General features: G+C 40.1%; 1 protein-coding gene and 1 pseudogene across 5 annotated transcripts in view; both read left to right on the plus strand.

Moving 5' to 3' along the window:
• BTRC (beta-transducin repeat containing E3 ubiquitin protein ligase) overlaps positions 1-20,754 on the plus strand; it is a 178,062-nt gene that overhangs the window by 12,090 nt on the left and 145,218 nt on the right. The window lies entirely within an intron of this gene.
• LOC137767770 (BTB/POZ domain-containing adapter for CUL3-mediated RhoA degradation protein 3 pseudogene) lies at positions 12,438-13,445 on the plus strand (annotated as a pseudogene).

Here is a 20,754-nt window from a genome sequence, read left to right on the forward strand (position 1 = left end):
TATGCCATCTCATGTACACACTTGTTTCCCTTGACCCTCACTAAACTGAATACAGATTTTTCACTTTGTAAAACTGAAACTCTTTACCCATTAAACAGTCCCTGGCAACTGCCATTCAGTCCCTGGCAACTGCCATTCAGTTGCCTTCAGTCCCTGGTAACTGCCATTCTACTTTGTTTCTATGAATGTGACTACTCTAGATACCTCATATATGTGGCACCATACAGTATTTGTCTTTTTGTGACTGGCTTATTTTTCTTAGCATAATGTTCTCAAGGTTCATCCATGTTAAGGCATGTGTCAGAATTTCCTTCTTTTTAAAGGCTGAATAATATTCCATTGTATGTATATATCACATTTTGTCCATTCATCTCTTGCCAGACACTTCGGATACTTTTACCTTTTGGCTATCGTAAATAATGCTGCTATGAACATGGGTCTACAAATATCTCTTCAAGACCCTAAAACGCTTAATATTTTTTCATCTTGATCTTTTGTTAGCACGTTTATGAATTCATCAGTTTTCCATTAGAGTTCTGAAAATGCTTATTCATTCAGTTCAGCAGTATAGTCAGTTACCAGAAACCTGTACTTGTCAGAGTCTTTTCCATGAATATTTTGCCTTTTACATTTAGATCTACAGTCCGTCTGGAATTTTTATGTTTGATACGAGGTAGAGGACAGAATTCAGTTTTGTTTTGTTTTTCATCTGTTGCGTTGCATGGTCACTTTTGTCATATACCACCTGTCTATATATGTGTGTGGGCTTGTTTCCAGGACTTTTATGTTCCAGTGGTCTATTTATCCTTGTGCCAATATCACACTTTCTTTTTTTTTTTTTTTTTTGATTTTCAGCTAACATTGATTTTGTGTTTCAGTGTATTTAGTAAGCCTAAGCAGAGACATCTTTTTTTTTTTTTTTAAATATTTATTTACTTATTTATTTATTTTTGGCTGTGTTGGGTCTTCGTTTCTGTGCGAGGGCTTTCTCTTGTTGCGGCAAGAGGGGGCCACTCTTCATTGCCGTGCGCGGGCCTCTCACTATTGCGGCCTCTCTTGTTGCGGAGCACAGGCTCCAGACACGCAGGCTCAGTAATTGTGGCTCATGGGCCTAGTTGCTCCGCGGCATGTGGGATCTTCCCAGACCAGGGCTCGAACCCGTGTCCCCTGCATTGGCAGGCAGATTCTCAACCACTGCGCCACCAGGGAAGCCCCCACACTTTGTTAATTACTATATTTTTAAACCAATTCTTGATATTGGATACTGAATGTTCCTCAGCTTTTGCATGTCCATATATATTGGAATCAGCTTAATTTCCACAGAACATCCTCCTATGACTTTTATTGGAATTGCATTGAATCTATATATAAGTTTGGGGAGAACTGAGATCTTAACACTATTGAATTTTATAATCCATGAAAATGGTATATCTTTCCATTTTTGGGGTCTGTAATTTCTCTGTGTAGGGGTCTTTATACATCTTTTGTTAGATTTATTCCAGGTATTTGGTGTTTTTAGATGCTATTTTTAAAATTTAATTTTCCGTTTGTTGTTGAGTGTAAAGGTGTTTTTAAACCTGAGCTCCATGACCTTCATTCAGTAGAAACACATGGGAGTACTTTTTTCTGAAAGGTCTGTAATTTACATCTGAATCTGATTCCCACTGGGGGCAATAACAACAAAGAAGATTAGAAGACCACTTTAGTTATTTGACTTTGAGTGGATTGGACTAGGGACGGGGGAACAGACAGGCAGGGAGGGTGCTTAAAGACTATGTAATAGTCTAGGCAGGAAGCCATGTGGGCTTGAGCTAGGGCAGCCGGTATGGAAAGAAGGAAAGATATTCAAGGAATATTCTGGAGATACAGTGAGTAAGGTTTGCCTGGAGTAGGCTAGGAGAAAAGAAAAAGAGAAAAGAGAAGAGTAAAATATGGTTGGTGTCAGGCGTGTTCAGGGCGATTAGTTAAAGGGAAGGTTGCCATAGCAGTAGGTATGGCAAAACAAGTATTTGGTGGGTAAAGATATTGGAGTAGTCCCTAACTTTAATAAGGAGACTAAATTTAAGATGTACACATAGATAAAAATGGGCAAAATGATATAATCTTTGGAATTTGCTTTGGGATTTGGAAGGTGGCAAGCTGAGTGATGGGGATTCATTATATGCTGTTCTATACTTTTCTGAGTATATGAAAGTATACATAATAAGAGGTTAGAAAAAGATTTATCCACATAGAGAGTGAGCCAAGCTGAAGTTCTCTGGACCAGCTCTACTCAAATTCCTTTGTGATAGAAAGATCAGGATTCATCTAAATGTTACTTTTGTGTAATTGCATAATCATTGTCCATTGTACTGAGAACAGTGTTTTAAATCAAGATCAGTCAGAAGGAGACATAAAGCTGCAGAGGCTTTACAGGCTGAGGTAGACCAAGTGCTTGGGGGTAGCTAGGAGCTGAGGAAAGGAAATTTAGCCAGGCAGATGGAACATGGTATCTGTTGGCAATCCAAGCAGATTTGGGGACTCAGAGAAGTTTAGAAGGGCAGGATATAATTTCAGAGGGGAAAATAGTGACAAGGAGTCTGGGTGCAGATATTCTGGGGAGATTCAATAGGCAGACAACATCAGTGAGTACTGAAAAGAAGCGGCAAGTCCTCTGTTTCAAGTTTGGGCTCAAAAATAGAACTGGAATACCCAGCAAGGAACTAAAGAATTCAGCCTACTCATTAGTGCCCACTGCAGTAGTACTATACTTTATTATTTGGAGAATTATTTGGAGAGCATATTAACATGTAGTGCAGATTCTCAGCTCCTCTTCCCTCCACTTAATTTAGTAGGTCTCAAGAATCTGCATGTTTAATAGGCATCTCAGTGTTTCTGATAGAGATATTTTTCAGATCACACTTTGACAAAATGTCTAGACTGCTGTGTCCTAGCCAGTGCACCAACACAGAGGGAGTGGGGGAAATATTGTGGCTAGAGCCAGAGTAAAAGGTGAAGCCTTGAACATGGGGAACATAGCAGGAAGCAGCTGAGTTAACTGGATTTAAGAGTGGAGGCAGGTGATAATCATTTTGTAGTATGTACGTATATTAAATCAACATGTTGTACACCTTACACTTGCACAGTGTTATGTCAGTTATATCTCAGTAAAGCTGGAAAAAAGCAGTGAAGGCAGAATGAGACAAACTTCATGGCAGAGGCTTAGAATCTCTGAGTTCCAACTGATTAGTACTAAGTTGGTTTCTAAAAACAATTTACTTCTGGGTGCTGTTTGCAGCTGGAGAATTTGGTGAACCATAGGGGCAGAAAAATTAACAAGATAATGCCATTTATAAGAGATATATCTAGTTGAAGAACAATAGCAACATCCCCAAATGTGGCCACTCTAGGTATGTTAAAATCACGTCACAATAAACTGGTAGTCCCTGCTGGTGCTATGAAAAGGTTGTGGATAGTTCTAACATTACTTTTATTGTTAATATTCCATGACCCTATCACATACGTGAAGATAAATGACAACAGACTACCTCAACCGTTGTTTCATAGTGCTCTTAAGGTAATGTCTTGAGGTAATGTCAAGGAATGAAGGGAGAGGTTTGAGGAATCATTGAAGTGTTGCTTAAAGCAATAGGCATAACTGAATGGTAAGGAAGTTTATGATGAAAGATTAGTCTTTTGTACAATTACATAGATTAGAGTTGTTCTTTTGAGCAGGGTCCTCAAGCTGACCTCAAGTGAGAGGCACAAAGCCACAGGCTTTCTGGTTAGTGAGAAATTGTCTGAAAAGGTCTTTTTATCTTCATCCCTTAGATTAAAAGCAGCATCAGCCACAGCATTAGAGGAAGATGTAATTTGATACAGTTAAATGAGGTAAATGTGAAGGGGCTTTCTAGTCCATACGGATATAGTGGTGGTAATACTTTTACAACAAAACTCTAGTTCAAAATAATTCACACAGGCTTCCAAGGTTTATTGAATAGACATTCCACCCCTATTCCATTTTACTGTTTAAACGTGTATTCATGTCTGCTGTGTGCATGTTTTTGGTCTTGGTTTTTTCTTTAAAAAATTAACGTTTAGTAAAATTGACTTTTTTTTAGTGTACAGGTCTCAGAATTTTAACACATGTGTAGATTCATGTAACCACCACCACTATCAGGATACACAACAGTTCCATCATCCCCCAAGAAACTACCTTGTACTATCTCCCTGTCTTCCTAACTCCTGGGAACTGTGATCTATTCTCCCTCACTTTAGTTTTATCTTTTTGAGAAAGTCATTTAATGGAATCATACAATATATAATCTTTTCGTACTGACTTCTTTCTCTCAGCATAATGCCTTTTAGATGATTCATCCAAGTTGTTGCATGTATCAATAGTTCATTCCTTTTTATTGCTTGGTAGTATTCCATTGTATGGATTGTACCACATTTTGTTTATCCATCTGTTGAAGGACATTTGGGTTGTTTCTGGTTTTGGGTGATTATAAGTAGAGCTGCCATAAGCACTTGTGCTTAGGTTTTGTGGGAACATAAATTTTCATTTCTTTGGGGTAAATACCCAGGAGGGGAATTGCTGGGTCATATGGTTAGTGTTGTTTAACTTTATAAGAAGCTGCCAAACTATTTTCCAGAGTGGCCGTAACATTTCGCATTACGACAGCAGTGTGTGAGAGTTCTAGTTCTGCATCCTTGCCAGCACTTGGGATTGTTAGTATTTTTTATTTTAGCCATTCCAATAGGTATATAGTAGTATCTTATCGTGGTTTTAATTTGCATTTCCCTAATGAATACCTCAGTTCTTGATGACTTTATCTATTGGGCTCAAACACAAAAGCTAGTCATCCTAAGAAGAATCAGAAGAATGGTCATTAGAGTGATGTAATGTTCTGTGAAACATTCTATGAAAGACTTTTGTAACATTAGCATTCTATGAAAGACTTTTTGTAAATATTTTAGAAAGGAGTTTGTGCTAATGAATGTTCATGGCTTTTCAATGAAGTGAGGGGTACTTTGAAACCTAGATACAAAGTTTCAAGTAAGCCCTGTGACAGTGAGAATGAGAGAGTGACTTAAGAGTATTTTTTTCTGGTGGCATTTGGTCTTATGTAGAGCACTTGTGGCTTTTAAACTGAGGAGACAGGCAAATGAAAAAGAAAAATATCTGATTACCTGATAGTTTTGTTTTGTTTTGTTTTGTTTTGTTTTAAATAACACAAGACATGCAAAGTCTTAGCACACAGCCTGGATCATAGGAAGGATTTTTTTTTTTTAATAAATTTATTTATTTACTTATTTATTTATGGCTGTGTTGGGTCTTCGTTTCTGTGCGAGGGTTTTCTCTAGTTGCGGCGAGCGGGGGCTACTCTTCAACACGGTGCGCGGGCTTCTCATTGTCGTGGCTTCTCTTGTTGCGGAGCACAGGCTCCAGATGCGCAGGCTCAACAGTTGTGCCTCACGGGCTTAGTTGCTCCGCGGCATGTGGGATCTTCCCAGACCAGGGCTCGAACCCGTGTCCCCTGCATTGGCAGGCAGACTCTCAACCACTGCGCCACCAGGGAAGCCCAATTTCTTTATTTTTAATAATGATAGAGGTTTATAATTATTGAATCTTTGTTTTGATGTTATTAGGCGTGTCAGTACTTTTCTTTGATACCAAGTCCTCAGTTAGGAAGTAGTCTCCTGATTAGAACTTGTTTCCCTGGGAGAATATAGTCCACTTAGAAGCAGTTTCCAGGAATATATTGCTGCAGAAATAGACAGTCAAGTAGTGACTCATGTGTAGCATTCAGTGTAATTTAGAAAAGATGACTTAAGTAGAGGAATATTGATGCATCTGTTTTTCAAATTGCAGTTAATTATAGTGACAGCTTATAAGATCTACTTCATTCTCTCTTGGAATCTTGTCTAACTTTACAAATTTTACGTGATTTAGGTTAGAAACGGACAATTTAAAAGTAAGTCAAATGAATTAATCGAAAAGAATCCTGCCTTATCAAATCATGCTTCTAAAGGTTTTTCACACCCTCCAATCTTATTCAGGTGTGATGTTTTGAGAATAAGAATGATTGTTTCAGCTTTTATCAGAGTTTGAGAATAGAAACTCCTTTTATGCAGGTATGTATCATTTTTGATTATATGGTAGTCCACTGGATATAGTCCTTCTACTTGACATATACCTACTGCATCAATAAACTGTGTGATCCTAGATATGTTTATATGTGGTCATGTTAAAAAGTGTTTCTTAAATATTCTTAAATGTGTTTTATCAATATCTTATGGAAAAATACTCATAATCTTTTGAAAGCATTCATGTTAAAAAGAATTAGAAATGATGTTTATCTCATTTGGAACTCTTTCTCTTTCAATGTATCATTAAAGTGTGGGTACAGAATATAAGAATTCATACCATAGGATCAACTGAGACTTTGATTTAAATTATTACAAATTATACACGGAAGCCTGCATAAGATACTACATATTTTTTTTTTCCAAAGAAGCTTCTTTAAATGGTTCTGTTAAGTGTAGGAATGTTCTGATGATTATATTTTTAATTAAAATAAGAAATCTTTGTTTAAAGTGGCATTCTTTTTTTACGGCCTGTTACAGTCTCTGTAACAATCATTTCTTAAGTCTGAACATTTTATTTCCAGGAATCCATTTATATAAAGCTATGTTTAGACTTAATTAAGGAACAATTCTTACAAAGCTTGTAAATAGCCAGGAAAAAAGGGACCGAAGATAAAACTGACATTCACGTTTAACAAAATGATTGTTACAAGGTATGTAATAAGCTATAAAAATACAATAAATCTCTTTTTATAAGAGTTCATATTTTTTGGTCCTTGTTTTCAAGGGTATTTAAGGAGAATATCAAAGCTCTGGAAAGTGACATCTGTTTTGCTGAATGGACTAGTGATAACTTCTTTTGTCTCTAACTGACAGTACCGGAGTTCTACATGTCTTCTTGGTGTGCTTTCTTTGAAATACCTTCTAATCAGTTAAGATTGGGATGTAAATTTTATATTGTGCTATAGTGAAAACAAGACCTAGTTCTCATCTCACTTATACTACTTTCTAGAAGTTAGAAAACTTTGGGCAAGTTGCTTAACCTCCGAGTCTCATTTTCCTCATCTGGAAAGCGATGATAATTCTCTTCCTACTTCAAAGAGCTGTTGTGAGGACTAGGTGAAATTATAAATAGTGAAAATATTTTGGAAGTTATATATAGGACTGTGAGCGTCCAAGCTACATTTCTTTATCTCTCTAACCTTGGGTTGTGGAAGCAGTAGTAATAATAAAATAACAACAATAATGGCAGAAAACACTTATAGCTCAGTATGTACAGTGTAGGATTCTAGGCACTCAACATATATTAACTCATTTGATCCTCTCACCTTATTAGGTATGTGTTGTTATTATCCCTAATTTACAGACATGGAAACTGAGGTACAGAGAGGTTAAGTTACTTCCTTAAGATCATACAGTTGGAGGGACTTCCCTGGTGGTCCAGTGGTTAAGACCCCACGCTCCCAAAGCAGGGGGCCCGGGTTGGATCCTTGGTCAGGGAACTAGATCCTGCATGCCACAACTAAGACCCGGTGCAGCCAAATAAATAAATAAATAAATAATTTTTAAAAAAAGCATACAGTTGGAGAAATATGGATTTGAAGAGGGGAATGGGTGGTATCAGTCTTCTTTCAAATCTATAGAAAAATTGAGAAAAGCATTCATATACCCCTCACCTGGATTGGCCAAGTGTTAACATTTTGCCATATTTGATTTTTTTCCTCTCTGTATAGCTATACTTTCCTTTCTAAATCATTTGAAAGTTGTAGACATCATGATATTTCACCTCTACTAAAGCACATATTTCCTAAGAACACGGGCATTGTCTTTCATAACCACAATGCAAGATCCCACTCAAGAGATTTAACAGTGATAACATTTTATTATTCAATATATAGTTCATATTCAGATTTCCCCAGTTGTTCCAGTAGTGTCCTTTATAGCCTCCTTTTTTAAAATTGATGATCCAATCACATGTTACACATAGTTATATCTCTTTAGTCTCCTTTAATTTACAATAGTTCCTTAGTCTTTTTATTCTTGAAATTGAAGTTTTTGAAGAGTCCAGGCAAGTTTTACAGAATGTCTCTCATTTGGATTTGTCTGATTGTTGTCCATGGTTAGATTCAGGTTAAAAAATTTGGCAGGAATATATGTTGTAGTTTCTTAGTGCATTACGTCAGAAAGTACACGATGCTATTTTGTTCCTTTATCGGTGATGCTAAGTTTGATCATTTTATTAAGGCTGTATTCACCAGATTTCTCCATTGTAAAGGTATATTTGGAATTAATAAGTGCTCAGTGGAGTGAAACTTGGAAACTGTGTAAATAACTTGTTTCCCAACATTGTTTCTCCCAATAGTTTTGGCATCCACTGATGATTGTTCTGTAGAAGTTGTAAAATCAGCCCATTTATTTTTAGGCAGTTCTAAGTGTTTGTTTTTTTGGTCTTTTTTTCCTTCTTGACTTTGAAATGGTGACTGTTTCCTACTTTGAGAAGATAATGTGTAAACTTTGTCATTTTAATTTTATTTTTTATACATTTATTTGTTAATTTATTTAATTTTTGGCTGCGTTGGGTCTTCGTTGCTGTGCTCGGGCTTTCTCTAGTTGCGGCGAGCGGGGGCTACTCTTCATTGCGGTGTGTGGGCTTTACTCATTGCGGTGGCTTCTCTTGTTGTGGAGCACGGGCTCTAGGTGTGCGGGCTTCAGTAGTTGCAGCACGCGAGCTCCGTAGTTGTGGCTTGCGGGCTCTAGAGTGCAGGCTCAGTAGTTGTGACATATGGGCTTAGTTGTTCCACGGCATATGGAATCTTCCTGGGCCAGGGCTCGAACCCGTGTCTCCTGCATTGGCAGGCGGATTCTTAACCACTGCACCACCAGGGAAATCCCTTTATTTTTGTTTTTGAACTTAGCCTAATTAAAATGTACTTTTTACACTCTAATTTTTTTTAAAAAAGTTGATTATTTATTTATTTATTTATTTATTTATGGCTGTGTTGGGTCTTCGTTTCTGTGCGAGGCCTTTCTCTAGTTGCAGCAAGTGGGGGCCACTCTTCATCGTGGTGCGCGGGCCTCTCATTATCGCGGCCTCTTTTGTTGCGGAGCACGGGCTCCAGACGTGCAGGCTCAGTTATTGTGGCTCACGGGCCTAGTTGCTCTGTGGCATGTGGCATCTTCCCAGACCAGGGCTCGAACCCGTGTCGCCTGCATTGGCAGGCAGATTCTCAACCACTGCGCCACCAGGGAAGCCCCTACATTCTAATTTATAGGTTATATGCTTTATAATTTTTATCTTCAGTGGAAAACACTGCTAAAGCTGCTTAAATAATTGGGTTTAGTTTTTAAAGGCTTGTGGTAGTAAAAGCTGCAACAGAAGTTCCTGGAGGGCTTGTGTTTTCCATTCCATAGGCCTGGGGTGGAGCCTGAAAATCTGCATTTCTAACTAGTTTCCAGATGATGCCGCTGGTTCTGGGATCACACTTCGAGACTCACTGTGGCTTCTCTAGGCCTTTCAAGGCAATTTGCTCATAATTATTTGGGCTTTTTTTTTTTTCTTTTCTACCTGTTTGCTTCCTCTGCTAGACGTGAGAGTAGTGTGGTTATAGTATAGTGAAATAAGTTGAAGTTTGTGTTAGTTGATTTTGATAAATGTTGGAAAAATTGTGGGAATTGGCTAAATTACTGAATAGGATCTCATTAATCTGACTAATCCAAAATTGTGTTGTAATGAAAATGGCTGTAGGCTGTTTTAAAACTTACTGTGGCATTTATATCTGTTGGAATTTTCTTTACTTCACTTAAACACTGATCCCTTAGTTTTGACCGAATGAGATGTCCATTGTGGTCATTTTGGGCTTTCAGAATTTAAGTGATCCCTGCATACATTTCACCAACTTGGTTCTGTTAAGTCTGTGCAATTAGTAAAGCAAGTGGCACATTTGTTATGTCATAGAGATATTTTTGCTTCTATGGAATTTGGCCTGATTGTCCTCCTCCCTTGCTTCCCCTATTAGAAATGCTATAGACATCAGAAAGAAAAGGATGACCTTACTATTTGTTTCCCAGACTAAATCACAGCCTTGAAGCAGCTCTTTACTTCCGAATAAAAAGTTTAATTTCACGCCCTGACTGGTGCTTGTACGTGCAGGTAGATATTTATTTTATGCAGCTAAACTGATCTGCTTTTGCAAATTACTTGCCAGTCAGCAGAGCTATAATTTCTTATGAGTAGTTGGTGGTAAATTATAGTTCTTATTAGTAAGTTGTGTGTGTGTGTGTTTTCAGTATGTACTTATGAAGCAGAAGTGGGAATCAGTCACCAAACTTTGACCAGACTAGGATTTGACTAGTAGCTTTTTCCAAGGCTCAGGGATTGGGACTCCCCTCGTGGCTCAGTGGCTGAGAATCCGCCTGCCAATGCAGGGGACACGGGTTCGAGCTCTGGTCCGGGAAGATCCCACATGCTGCGGAGCAACTAAGCCCTTGAACCACAACTACTGAGCCTGCAGTCTAGAGCCCGTGAGCCACGACTACTGAGCCCAAGTGCCACGACTACTGAGCCCAAGTGCTACAACTACTGAGCCCGCGTGCCTAGACCCCATGCTCCGCAACGAGAGAAGCCACTGCAATGAGAAGCCCACGTACCTCAACGAAGAGTAGCCCCCGCTCACTGCAACTAGAGAAAGCCTGCACGCAGCAACGAAGACCCAAGACAGCCAAAAATAAATACATAAAATAAATAAATTAATTAAAAAGGCTCAGGGATTGATGAATTTGGACTAACAATTCCAATTAATTATGTAAACCAGTAAGAAAGAGTGAGATCTTGTTTTCAATTGATGTGAAAATGTACCCAGAACCTAGAAAGAGTGATGCCTGGTGGAAGGGATTAAAGAAGAGATTCTCTTTCTCATTGAGAAATAGAATATATTGTAGTTAAAATTTGAGTTTTGAAATTGGAGGGCACTATTTTTTTATTTTTTATTTTTGGCTGCATTGGGTCTTCATTGCCGGGTGCGGGCTTTCTCTAGTTGCAGCGAGAGGGGGCTACTCTTTGTTGCGGTGCGCCTGCTTCTCATTGCAGTGGCTTCTCTTGTTGCCTAGCATGGGCTCTATGCATGCGGGCTTCAGTAGTTGTGGCGCACGGGCGTAGTTGCTTCGCGGCATGTGGGATCTTCCCAGACCAGGGCTCGAACCCGTGTCCCCTGCATTGGCAGGTGGATTCTTAACCACTGCGCCACCAGGGAAACCCTGGAGGGCACTATTGGGCTGAATTTTTAATTGCTTAATTGAAGCCATGAAGTTTAAAAAATTTTTATTTTAAAGTGAGACTGACTTTTATTGAACTTGGATTAAGAGAAAATGCGATGAATCAGAAGGAGACAAAGTTCTACTTCCTTAATAAGTGGGTCAGTTATTTGGTTTAACTGAGATGTCACTAAATTTGTGTGGGCTTTGAGTCTAGAGGGGTCATCTAACTCAAAGTTTCATAAACTTTTTTGTTCATGGACCTCACTGAAAATCTTTTGTATGTCATGAGATACTCTCCCAAGACATGCACGTGTGTATACCTTTTGTACATGATTTCAAGAGTTTCAGAGATCCTTGAATCCTATCCATGGGTCCCGATCTAGCCTTATTTTAATGTTGTTACATAATGTATTTTAATTTAAAATTTGTTGTTGATAGTTACCATTTCAACATAACTAGTTGTGACTTTAATAAGGGTATGACTATCAGGTTTGAGCTTCATCATAAAATGGCATTTTGAGAAGCTAATGAAATATTATGTTATTTGGTAGTATCAGGAAAAAGGGTACAGACTTGACTGGTGGGTATCAAACATCCTACTGGAATGTCCTGTTCTTAATTTTCTCATCCCCCTAGCCACCCAGGCAGGCAGCCGCAATTTATCCCTATCTGTGATGACAGAATTTTACTTGTCAGGGATATATGGATAGATAACACTTAATACTTTAATTGCTATCCTACTGATATTACCATGCTCTTTCTACTTTTATCAGTTTTATTAAAGAAAGAGTATGACCAAGCAAATGCCCAGCAACGTCAATTTACCCTAGTAAGTGCACTTTACATCTAGGAGATTTGGAATACACTCTTTTCTATCACGGTGAACCTTAAACACTGTCAGCATGTTCAGTTATTTATACTCTTCAGCTCTGGGAGGGCTGGGAAACATCGTTTTCCCTTTTTCTTCATCCTCTTAAGGTATCAACACTGGGAATCTGTCCACCTACTTAGCTCATTCAAGAAACAGTGGTTTGTGGTCATTTTAGATCAGTAGTAGTACACTTTGGGCAAAAGGCTTTGTTTGGATCATAGACTATGACTTCTTCCTTTTAAAAATGAGCGAAGGCCTCGCCTCCGCCCCAGGCTCACGCGAGCTGGGTGTTTCCTGTCTCTCTCAGTCCGGGTTTGGAGACTCCAGTGTCCTCCGGCTTTTCATGGAAGAGATGTCAGGAGAAAGTGTGGTGAGCTCAGCAGTACCAGTGGCTGCGACCCGCACCACTTCGTTCAAGGGCACGAGCCCCAGCTCCAAGTACGTGAAGCTGAACGTGGGTGGAGTCCTGTACCACACCACCATGCAGACGCTGACCAAGCAGGACACTATGCTGAAGGCCGTGTTCAGCAGGCGCATAGAGGTGCTCACGGACAGTGAAGGCTGGATCCTCATAGACCGGTGTGGGAAGCTCTATGGTACGATACTCAATTACCTTTGTGACGGGGCGGTCCTCTTGCCCGAGAGCCGCCGGGAGATTGAGGAGCTGCAGGCAGAAGCCAAGTACTACCTGGTCCAGGGCCTGGTGGAAGAGTGCCAGGTAGCCCTGCAAAACAAAGATACTTATAAGCCTTTCTGCAGAGTTCCTGTTATCACCTCATCCAAGGAAGAACAGAAACTTATAGTGACTTCAAATAAGCCAGCCGTGAAGTTGCCCTACAACAGAAGTAACAACAAATACTCGTATACCAGCAATTCTGACAACGGTATGTTGAAGAACATCGAACTGTTTGATAAGCTGTCTCTGTGCTTTAATGGAAGGGTCCTGTTCATAAAGGATGTCATTGGGGATGAAATCTGCTGCTGGTCCTTCTACAGCCAGGGCCGCAAGATCGCTGAAGTCTGCTGTACCTCTATCGTCTACGCCACGGAGAAGAAACAGACCAAGGTAGAGTTCCCCGAAGCCCGGATCTATGAGGAGACCCTGAATATTTTGCTGTTTGAGGCCCAGGATGGCCGGGGACCTGACAGCGCGCTCCTGGAGGCCACAGGTGGGGTGGCCAGTTGCTCCCACCACCTGGACGAGGACGAGGGCGAGGAGCGGGAGCGGATCTACATTGCCCAGATCTGTTGAAGGGGCAGGCCTGTTGTCCCTTTGGCTGATCTGTGGTCTGGTGCTTGTTGGGACCCCGCAAGGTCTGACCAAGGGCAAAGATGCCCCTTCCCCTGCCCTCCTTGTTGACCCACTCCATCCCGGGAAGGCCGCCTGGCCTGCTCACAGGCATAGTGCACAAACCACTGCCCGGTGGACTCCATTCCTTCCTCCTCGGCCTTCTGCCCCGTTAAGCGAGGCTTACTGCCCCCAGCGGATGCCCTGCCCTTTGCTTAGAAGAAATTAAACACGGCCCCAGACTCTGTTCTGGCGTCCAGACAGGACCACCGCTCACACCAGCAGCCTCAGGATGGCTTGCCTGCTGTCAGTGTAGCTGTCACCTGGAAATCCCTTCCTGTCTCTGCCTCTGATTCTTTCACAGTGTGGAGTGGCCTTCGGCGAGCAGACCGAGAGGACATGCAGGTCCCTTTGGGTCCAGTCAGTGTGTGTGTTCATGTTAGTTTAAGGGACGTGTGTGACTGTGGATGAGGATGTGTGTCCGTGGGGCCTGGGTGGCCCACGCTGGATCCCTGCTGTCTGCACGGTGCTTGTGTGGGATGGACGTTCTTGGTTACCTACCTCCCTGTCTCCTCCGCGTCCATGACGCACAGAGGGAGTGGTGACGAATGTGGGTGGTTGAGACTAGGCTGGAAGAGTAGTTCCAAGAAGATCCGGTTGTGTGTTAAGGTATGGATGGGCTTTTTCTTCATATATAAATTTATTTTATTTGTTCATTTTTGGCTGTGTTGGGTCTTCATTGCTGTGCGCGGGCTTTCTCTAGTTGCGGCGAGCAGGGGCTGCTCTTCGTTGTGGTGTGCAGGCTTCTCATTGCGGTGGCTTCTCTTGTTGCAGAGCACAGGCTCTAGGTGTGCGGGCTTCATTAGCTGTGGCATGCAGGCTTAGTAGTTGTGGCGCACTGGATCTTCCCGGACCAGGGCTCGAACCCGTGTCCCCTGCATTGGCAGGCGGATTCTTAACCACTGTGCCACCAGGGAAGCCCAGGATGGGTTTTGTCTGCTGTTCGAGGGAAACGTTACTGTTTTATGCCAAAGGTATTAATACAGGCAGCCTTTGATACAGTGTTCCAAAAAAACGAGTTTATATTTTGAAATGGTTTTTACAGCTCAGACTTTGTACATCCTGCCCTACTTGTGACAGTTGTATGCCTTTATTTTGTATCCAGCAACAAAGCCTACAATAAAACTTTAAAACAATCATGACCGAACCTAAAAATCATGTATCAGGTAGATGCTTTTTAAACTGTTGTGTGGGAAACTTTCATATTAGGCCATTTGGATTTTATTAAGTGCTAAGGATGGGAGGGAGGGGGCTTAAATAATGTTTTGTAAATATTTTATACAGTTTAAGTTTTAAACACCAACCCTGCTCTTTGGGTTGAACTTTTTTAGAAAATTAAAATGAATGTCAGTTGTGATGTTTTCTGTAGGAATGGGAAAGCCATCATGTAAGTTCTGTTTTTTAAATGTTTACGTGAAGAGTAACTTTGTGGAACAGTCTGATTAGCTGGGGCTTCTACGCCTTACGACCAAACGTTTCTGGCCGTCTCTCTACTTTCACATTTCCTCCAACTTTGCACTTGTAGTTTGTAGTCTTTGCTTCCCTGGGATATGAACAAGTTCCTGAAACATTCCATGGTGCGTGATACTGTTAGTTGCATACAGCCGTGAGCTGACAATGACAAAGTGTTGGCTGGTCCAAACTCTGTTATCAGACATATTTTACAAGGAACTGATTTCTTATGTGAGCACTAAGGGCAAACAAAAGTCAATATTTGTATTTAAGAACCATCCAAGTAAAACACTGGCCTAAGATTTGGTAAAGAGTAAAGTTTTATTACACTGTAATAGCTTACAATGGAAAAAGCAGAACAGCTTTGGGTGCCTCGTAATGAGGTTTTTTTCAAATAAGTCATCTTATTGTGGTGACTGGGGGCCTGTGCCCACGATGGTTCCATGGTTCCGGGTCTCGCCTCTCCATTGTCCTCCTGCAGTGGCTTAGTGGGGCAGTCGCTGTGCAGGTACCCCCGCCCTCCCTCTGGAATGTGTGCTCTCTAGGTCTCCACCCAGAGTCATTGTAACATGTGTGTGTCACTAACCTTTCTGTCTCTTTGTGCCATGGAAAAAAACGCTATGAGCTTCAGAAGTAGTCATTGTATGTTGTACAAGCATCTGTGGACTTATATAAAATAAAAGTTATATAATGCTTCTACTTAAAAAAAAAAAGAGCAAACTGAGACCCAAAGAGGTCATGTGACTTGTTCAGGGTTACAGTTGATGACAGCCTGGATTAGAGCCCACATTTCCCTAATCAGAGCCTTGTTGGTTCCCTTTTGACTCTTTTTGTTTTGTTTGTGGTTGAGCTTGTGTTTCTTCCACTGGATGTGATTGATAGATGAAGGGTGTGTGTGTGTGTGTTTAATTAGTGCTTCTATGACTTCTTTTCTTTTTTTTTTAAATAATTATGCTACTTTATAATTCTTTATTTTATTTATTTTTATTTTTGGCTGTGTTGGGTCTTCGTTTCTGTGCGAGGGCTTTCTCCAGTTGCGGCAAGCGGGGGCCACTCTTCATTGCGGTGTGCGGGCCCCTCACTATCGCGGCCTCCCCCGTTGCGGAGCACAGACTCCAGACGCGCAGGCTCAGTAGTTGTGGCTCACGGGCCTAGTTGCTCCGCGGCATGTGGGATCTTCCCAGACCAGGGCTCGAACCCGTGTCCCCTGCATTGGCAGGCAGACTCTCAACCACTGCGCCACCAGGGAAGCCCATGACTTCTTTAAGAAAGCTTTTTCTACCCTAAGGTTATGAAAATAGTCTCATATTTTCCACTAGAAGCTTGATAGTTTTGCCTTTCACATTTAGAATGTTAGTCTCTCTAGAATTGATCTTTGTGTTTGTGAGGAAGGAATTTCATGTCATTTTTTTCCATGTGGATTTCCAATGTCCCCCAGCATCATCTACTGGACGAATATGTATTCTCCACTGATCTGCAGAGCTACCTCCATCATAAATCATGTCCTTACATGCATTGGTCTGATTTTGGATTCATTATTCTGTATATTTTTCTATTTATCCCTGTATCAGTACCATGCAGCTTTATTCACATAGCTTTATAATAAGCCTTGATATATAGAAGTTAACTATTGATAGAGATCAAAATATGGAGTTTTAAAAATATTTGCTTTTTTGTTGTTGTTGTTGTTTTTAATTAATTAATTTATTTATTTTTGGCTGTGTTGGGTCTTCGTTTCTGTGCGAGGGCTTTCTCTAGTTGCGGCAAGTGGGGACCACTCTTCATCACGGTGCGCAGGCCTCTCACTATCGCGGCCTCTCTTGTTGCGGAGCACAAGCTCCAGACGCGCAGGCTCAGTTATTGTGGCTCACGGGCCTAGTTGCTCCGCGGCATGTGGGATCTTCCCAGACCAGGGCTCGAACCCGTGTCCCCTGCATTGGCAGGCAGACTCTCAACCACTGCGCCACCAGGGAAGCCCCAAAATATTTGTTTTTGAATATGTAAAACATGCAACACAGTACAAAACTCAAAAAGTAAAAAAGGGTATATATCAGAAAATCTCTTTACCCATCTTTGTAGCATTTATTTTCCCTCCCCAGAGGCCACCACTTTTTCTTGTTTCTTGGAGATTAGTTTAAATTAGATTCTATAAGGAGTTTTCTAGGACTCACCTAGAAGACACCTACCATGTATTAAATACTAAAATTTGAAAACCTTTGGTAGGGAAGATGGCTTTTTTTTTTTTTTTGGTTGTTTTTTTGGTTTTGTTTTGTTTTGTTTTTTAAATGTTAAGAGGCAATGGTGTATAATGAAAGAGCACTCTCTTGAGCCAGATGGTTTAATAACCATTTGACCCTTAGACAAATGCTGGAGTTGCTTAGCCGTTGGTTCTGTTTCCTGTCTATACTTTCTTCCTATTTCTCATCTTGTAAAATAGGGGTAATGATAAACCACGCATCCTACCTCATGAAGTCATTGTAGGGAGTAAATCTAACAACATTGTTTTTCAGTTTTGATGTCCATATGATAATTTTTCATAAATGAGCTTTTTTTTTTTTTAATTTGGCTGCGCCAGGTCTTAGTTGTGGCACGTGGGATGTTCGTTGCCGAGTGCAGGATCTTTGTTGCAACATGCAGGATCTTTTTCTTTTAGTTGCGGCATGTGAACTCTTGGTTGTGGCATGTGGGATCTAGTTCCCTGACCAGGGATTGAACCTGGGCCCCCTGCGCTGGGAGCACAGAATCTTAGCCACTGGACCACCAGGGAAGTCCCTAAGTGAGTTTTTTTTTTTTTTTTAATTAGAACAAATTTGAAAAGTAGAAAAAATAATTAAAAAACAATGAACGAATGAGGGGCCATAACTGCCAACCCCTTTGTATTATGGAACTCCCAGTCTTCCAGTGGAACAGTTGGTTTGTAGGTGACACATTTGACTGTCTAATATCAGATCAAATGATGGAACCATTTTTTGTGTATGGTGTTAAATAATGTTCTAGTTTCATTTTTTTACATGTAGCTGTCCAGTTTTCCCATCACCATTTACTGAAGAGACTGTCTTTTCTCCATTGTATATTCTTGCCTCCTTTGTCGTAGATTAATTGACCATAGGTGCATCGGTTTCTTTCTGGGCTTTCTGACCTGTTCCATTGATGTATATTTCTGTTTTTGTGCCAGTACCACACTGTTGTGATGACTATAGCTTTGTATATAGTCTGATTCCTCCAGCTCCGTTTTTCTTTCTCAAGATTGCTTTAGCTATTTGGGGTCTTTTGTGTCTCCATACAAATTAAAAATTTTTTTTGATCTAGTTTTGTGAAAAATGCCATTGGTAGTTTGATAGGGATTGCATTGAATCTATAGATTGCCTTCGGTGGTATAGTCATTTTCACAATATTGATTCTTCCAGTCCTAGCATATGGTATATCTTTCCATCTGTTTGTGTTGTCTTTGATTTCTTTCATCAGCATCTTACAGTTTTCGGAGTACAGGTCTTTTACCTCCTTAGGTAGGTTTATTCCTAGGTGTTTTATTCTTTTTGTTGCAGTGGTGAATGGAGTTGTTTTCTTAATTTCTCTTTCTGATCTTTAATTGTTAGTGTATAGAAATGCAAGAGATTTCTGTGCATTAATTTTGTATCTTGCAACTTTACCAAATTCATTGATTAGCTCTAGTAGTTTTCTGGTGGCATCTTTAGGATTCTCTATGTATAGTATCATGTCATCTGCAAACAGTGACAGTTTTACTTCTTCTTTTCCAATTCGGATTGCTTTTATTTCTTTTTCTTTTCTGATTGCTGTGGCTAGGACTTCCAAAACTATGTTGAATAAAAGTGGAGAGAGTGGGCATCCTTGTCTTGTTCCTGATCTTAGAGGAAATGCTTTCAGCATTTCACCACTGAGTATGATGTTAGCTGTAGGTTTGTCATATATGGTCTTTATTATGTTGAGGTAGGTTCCCTTTATGCCCACTTTCTGGAGAGTTTTTATCATAAATGGGTGTTGAATTTTGTCAAAAGCTCTTTCTGCATCTACTGAGATGATCGTATGGTTTTTATTCTTTAGTTTGTTGATGTGGGTAGCACACTGATTGATTTGTGAATATTGAAAAGTCCTTGTATTCCTGGGATAAATCCCACATGATTGTGGTGTATGATCCTTTTAATGTATTGTTGGATTCGGATTGCTAGTATTTTGTTGAGGATTTTTGCGTCTGTGTTTATCAGTGATATTGGCCTGTAATTTTCTTTTTTTGTGGTATCTTTGTCTGGTTTTGGTATCAGAGTGATGGTGGCCTCATAGAATAAGTTTGGGAGTATTCCTTCCTCTGCACTTTTTTGGAATAGTTTCAGAAGGATAGGTGTTAACTCTTCTCTAAATGTTTGATAGAATTAGCCTGTGAAGCCATCTGGTCCTGGACATACGTTTGTTGGGAGGTTTTTTTTTGTTTAAGAGCAAAACCATAATTTATTAGAAGAATATGAAGTAGTTCAAAGAATGAGTACAAACATCAGGTAACTAGGAATAGAGCAAGTTCAGGATATAGGCATGGTTCACTACCTTGTCCAAATGCTTCCTTTGGAATTTTTTTTTTTAATTTAACTTTATTTATTTTTTATACAGCAGGTTCATATTAGTTATCTGTTTTATACATATTAGTGTATATATGTCAATCCCAATCTCCCAGTTCTTCCCACCCACCACTTTCCCCCCTTGGTGTCCATACGTTTGTTCTCTACACCTGTGTCTCTATTTCTGCCCTGCACATCGGTTCATCTGTACCATTTTTCTAGGTTCCACATATATACATTAATATACAGTATTTGTTTTTCTCTTTCTGACTTACTTCACTCTATATGACAGTCTCTAGATCCATCCACGTCTCTATAAATGACCCAATTTCATTCCTTTCTGTGGTTGAGTAATAGTCCATTGTATATATGAACCACATCTTCTTTATCCATTCGTCTGTTGATGGGCATTTAGGTTGCTTCCATGACCTGGCTATTGTAAATAGTGCTGCAGTGAACACTGGGGTGCATGTGTCTTTTTAAATTACGGATTTCTCTGGGTATATGCCCAGTAGTGGGACTGCTGGGTCATATAGTAATTCTATTTTTAGTTTTTTAAGGAACCTCCATACTGTTCTCCATAGTAGCTGTATCAATTTACATTCCCACCAACAGTGCAAGAGGGTTCCCTTTTCTCCACACCCTCTCCAGTATTTGTTGTTTGTAGATTTTCTGATGATGCCCATTCTAACTGGTGTGAGGTGATACCTCATTGTAGTTTTGATTTGCATTTCTCTAATAATTAGTGATGTTGAGCATCCTGTCATGTGTTTGTTGGCAATCTGTATATCTTCTTTGGAGAAATGTCTATTTAGGTCTTCTGCCCATTTTTGGATTGGGTTGTTCTTTTAATATTGAGCTGCATGAGCTGCTTATATATTTTGGAGATTAATCCTTTGTTAGTTGCTTTGTTTGCATGTATTTTCTTCCATTCTGAGGGTTGTCTTTTCGTCTTGTTTATGGCTTCCTTTGCTGTGCAAAAGCTTTTAAGTTTCATTAGGTCCCATTTGTTTATTTTTGTTTTTATTTCCATTACTCTAGGAGGTAGGTCAAAAAAGATCTTGCTGTGATGTATGTCAAAGAGTGTTCTTCCTATGTTTTCCTCTAAGAGTTTTATAGTGTCCGGTCTTACATTTAGGTCTTTAATCCATTTTGAGTTTATTTTTGTGTATGGTGTTAGGGAGTGTTCTAAG

The sequence above is a fragment of the Eschrichtius robustus genome, chromosome 7 (genome assembly GCF_028021215.1).
Source record: "Eschrichtius robustus isolate mEscRob2 chromosome 7, mEscRob2.pri, whole genome shotgun sequence".
Taxonomy (NCBI): domain Eukaryota; kingdom Metazoa; phylum Chordata; class Mammalia; order Artiodactyla; family Eschrichtiidae; genus Eschrichtius; species Eschrichtius robustus.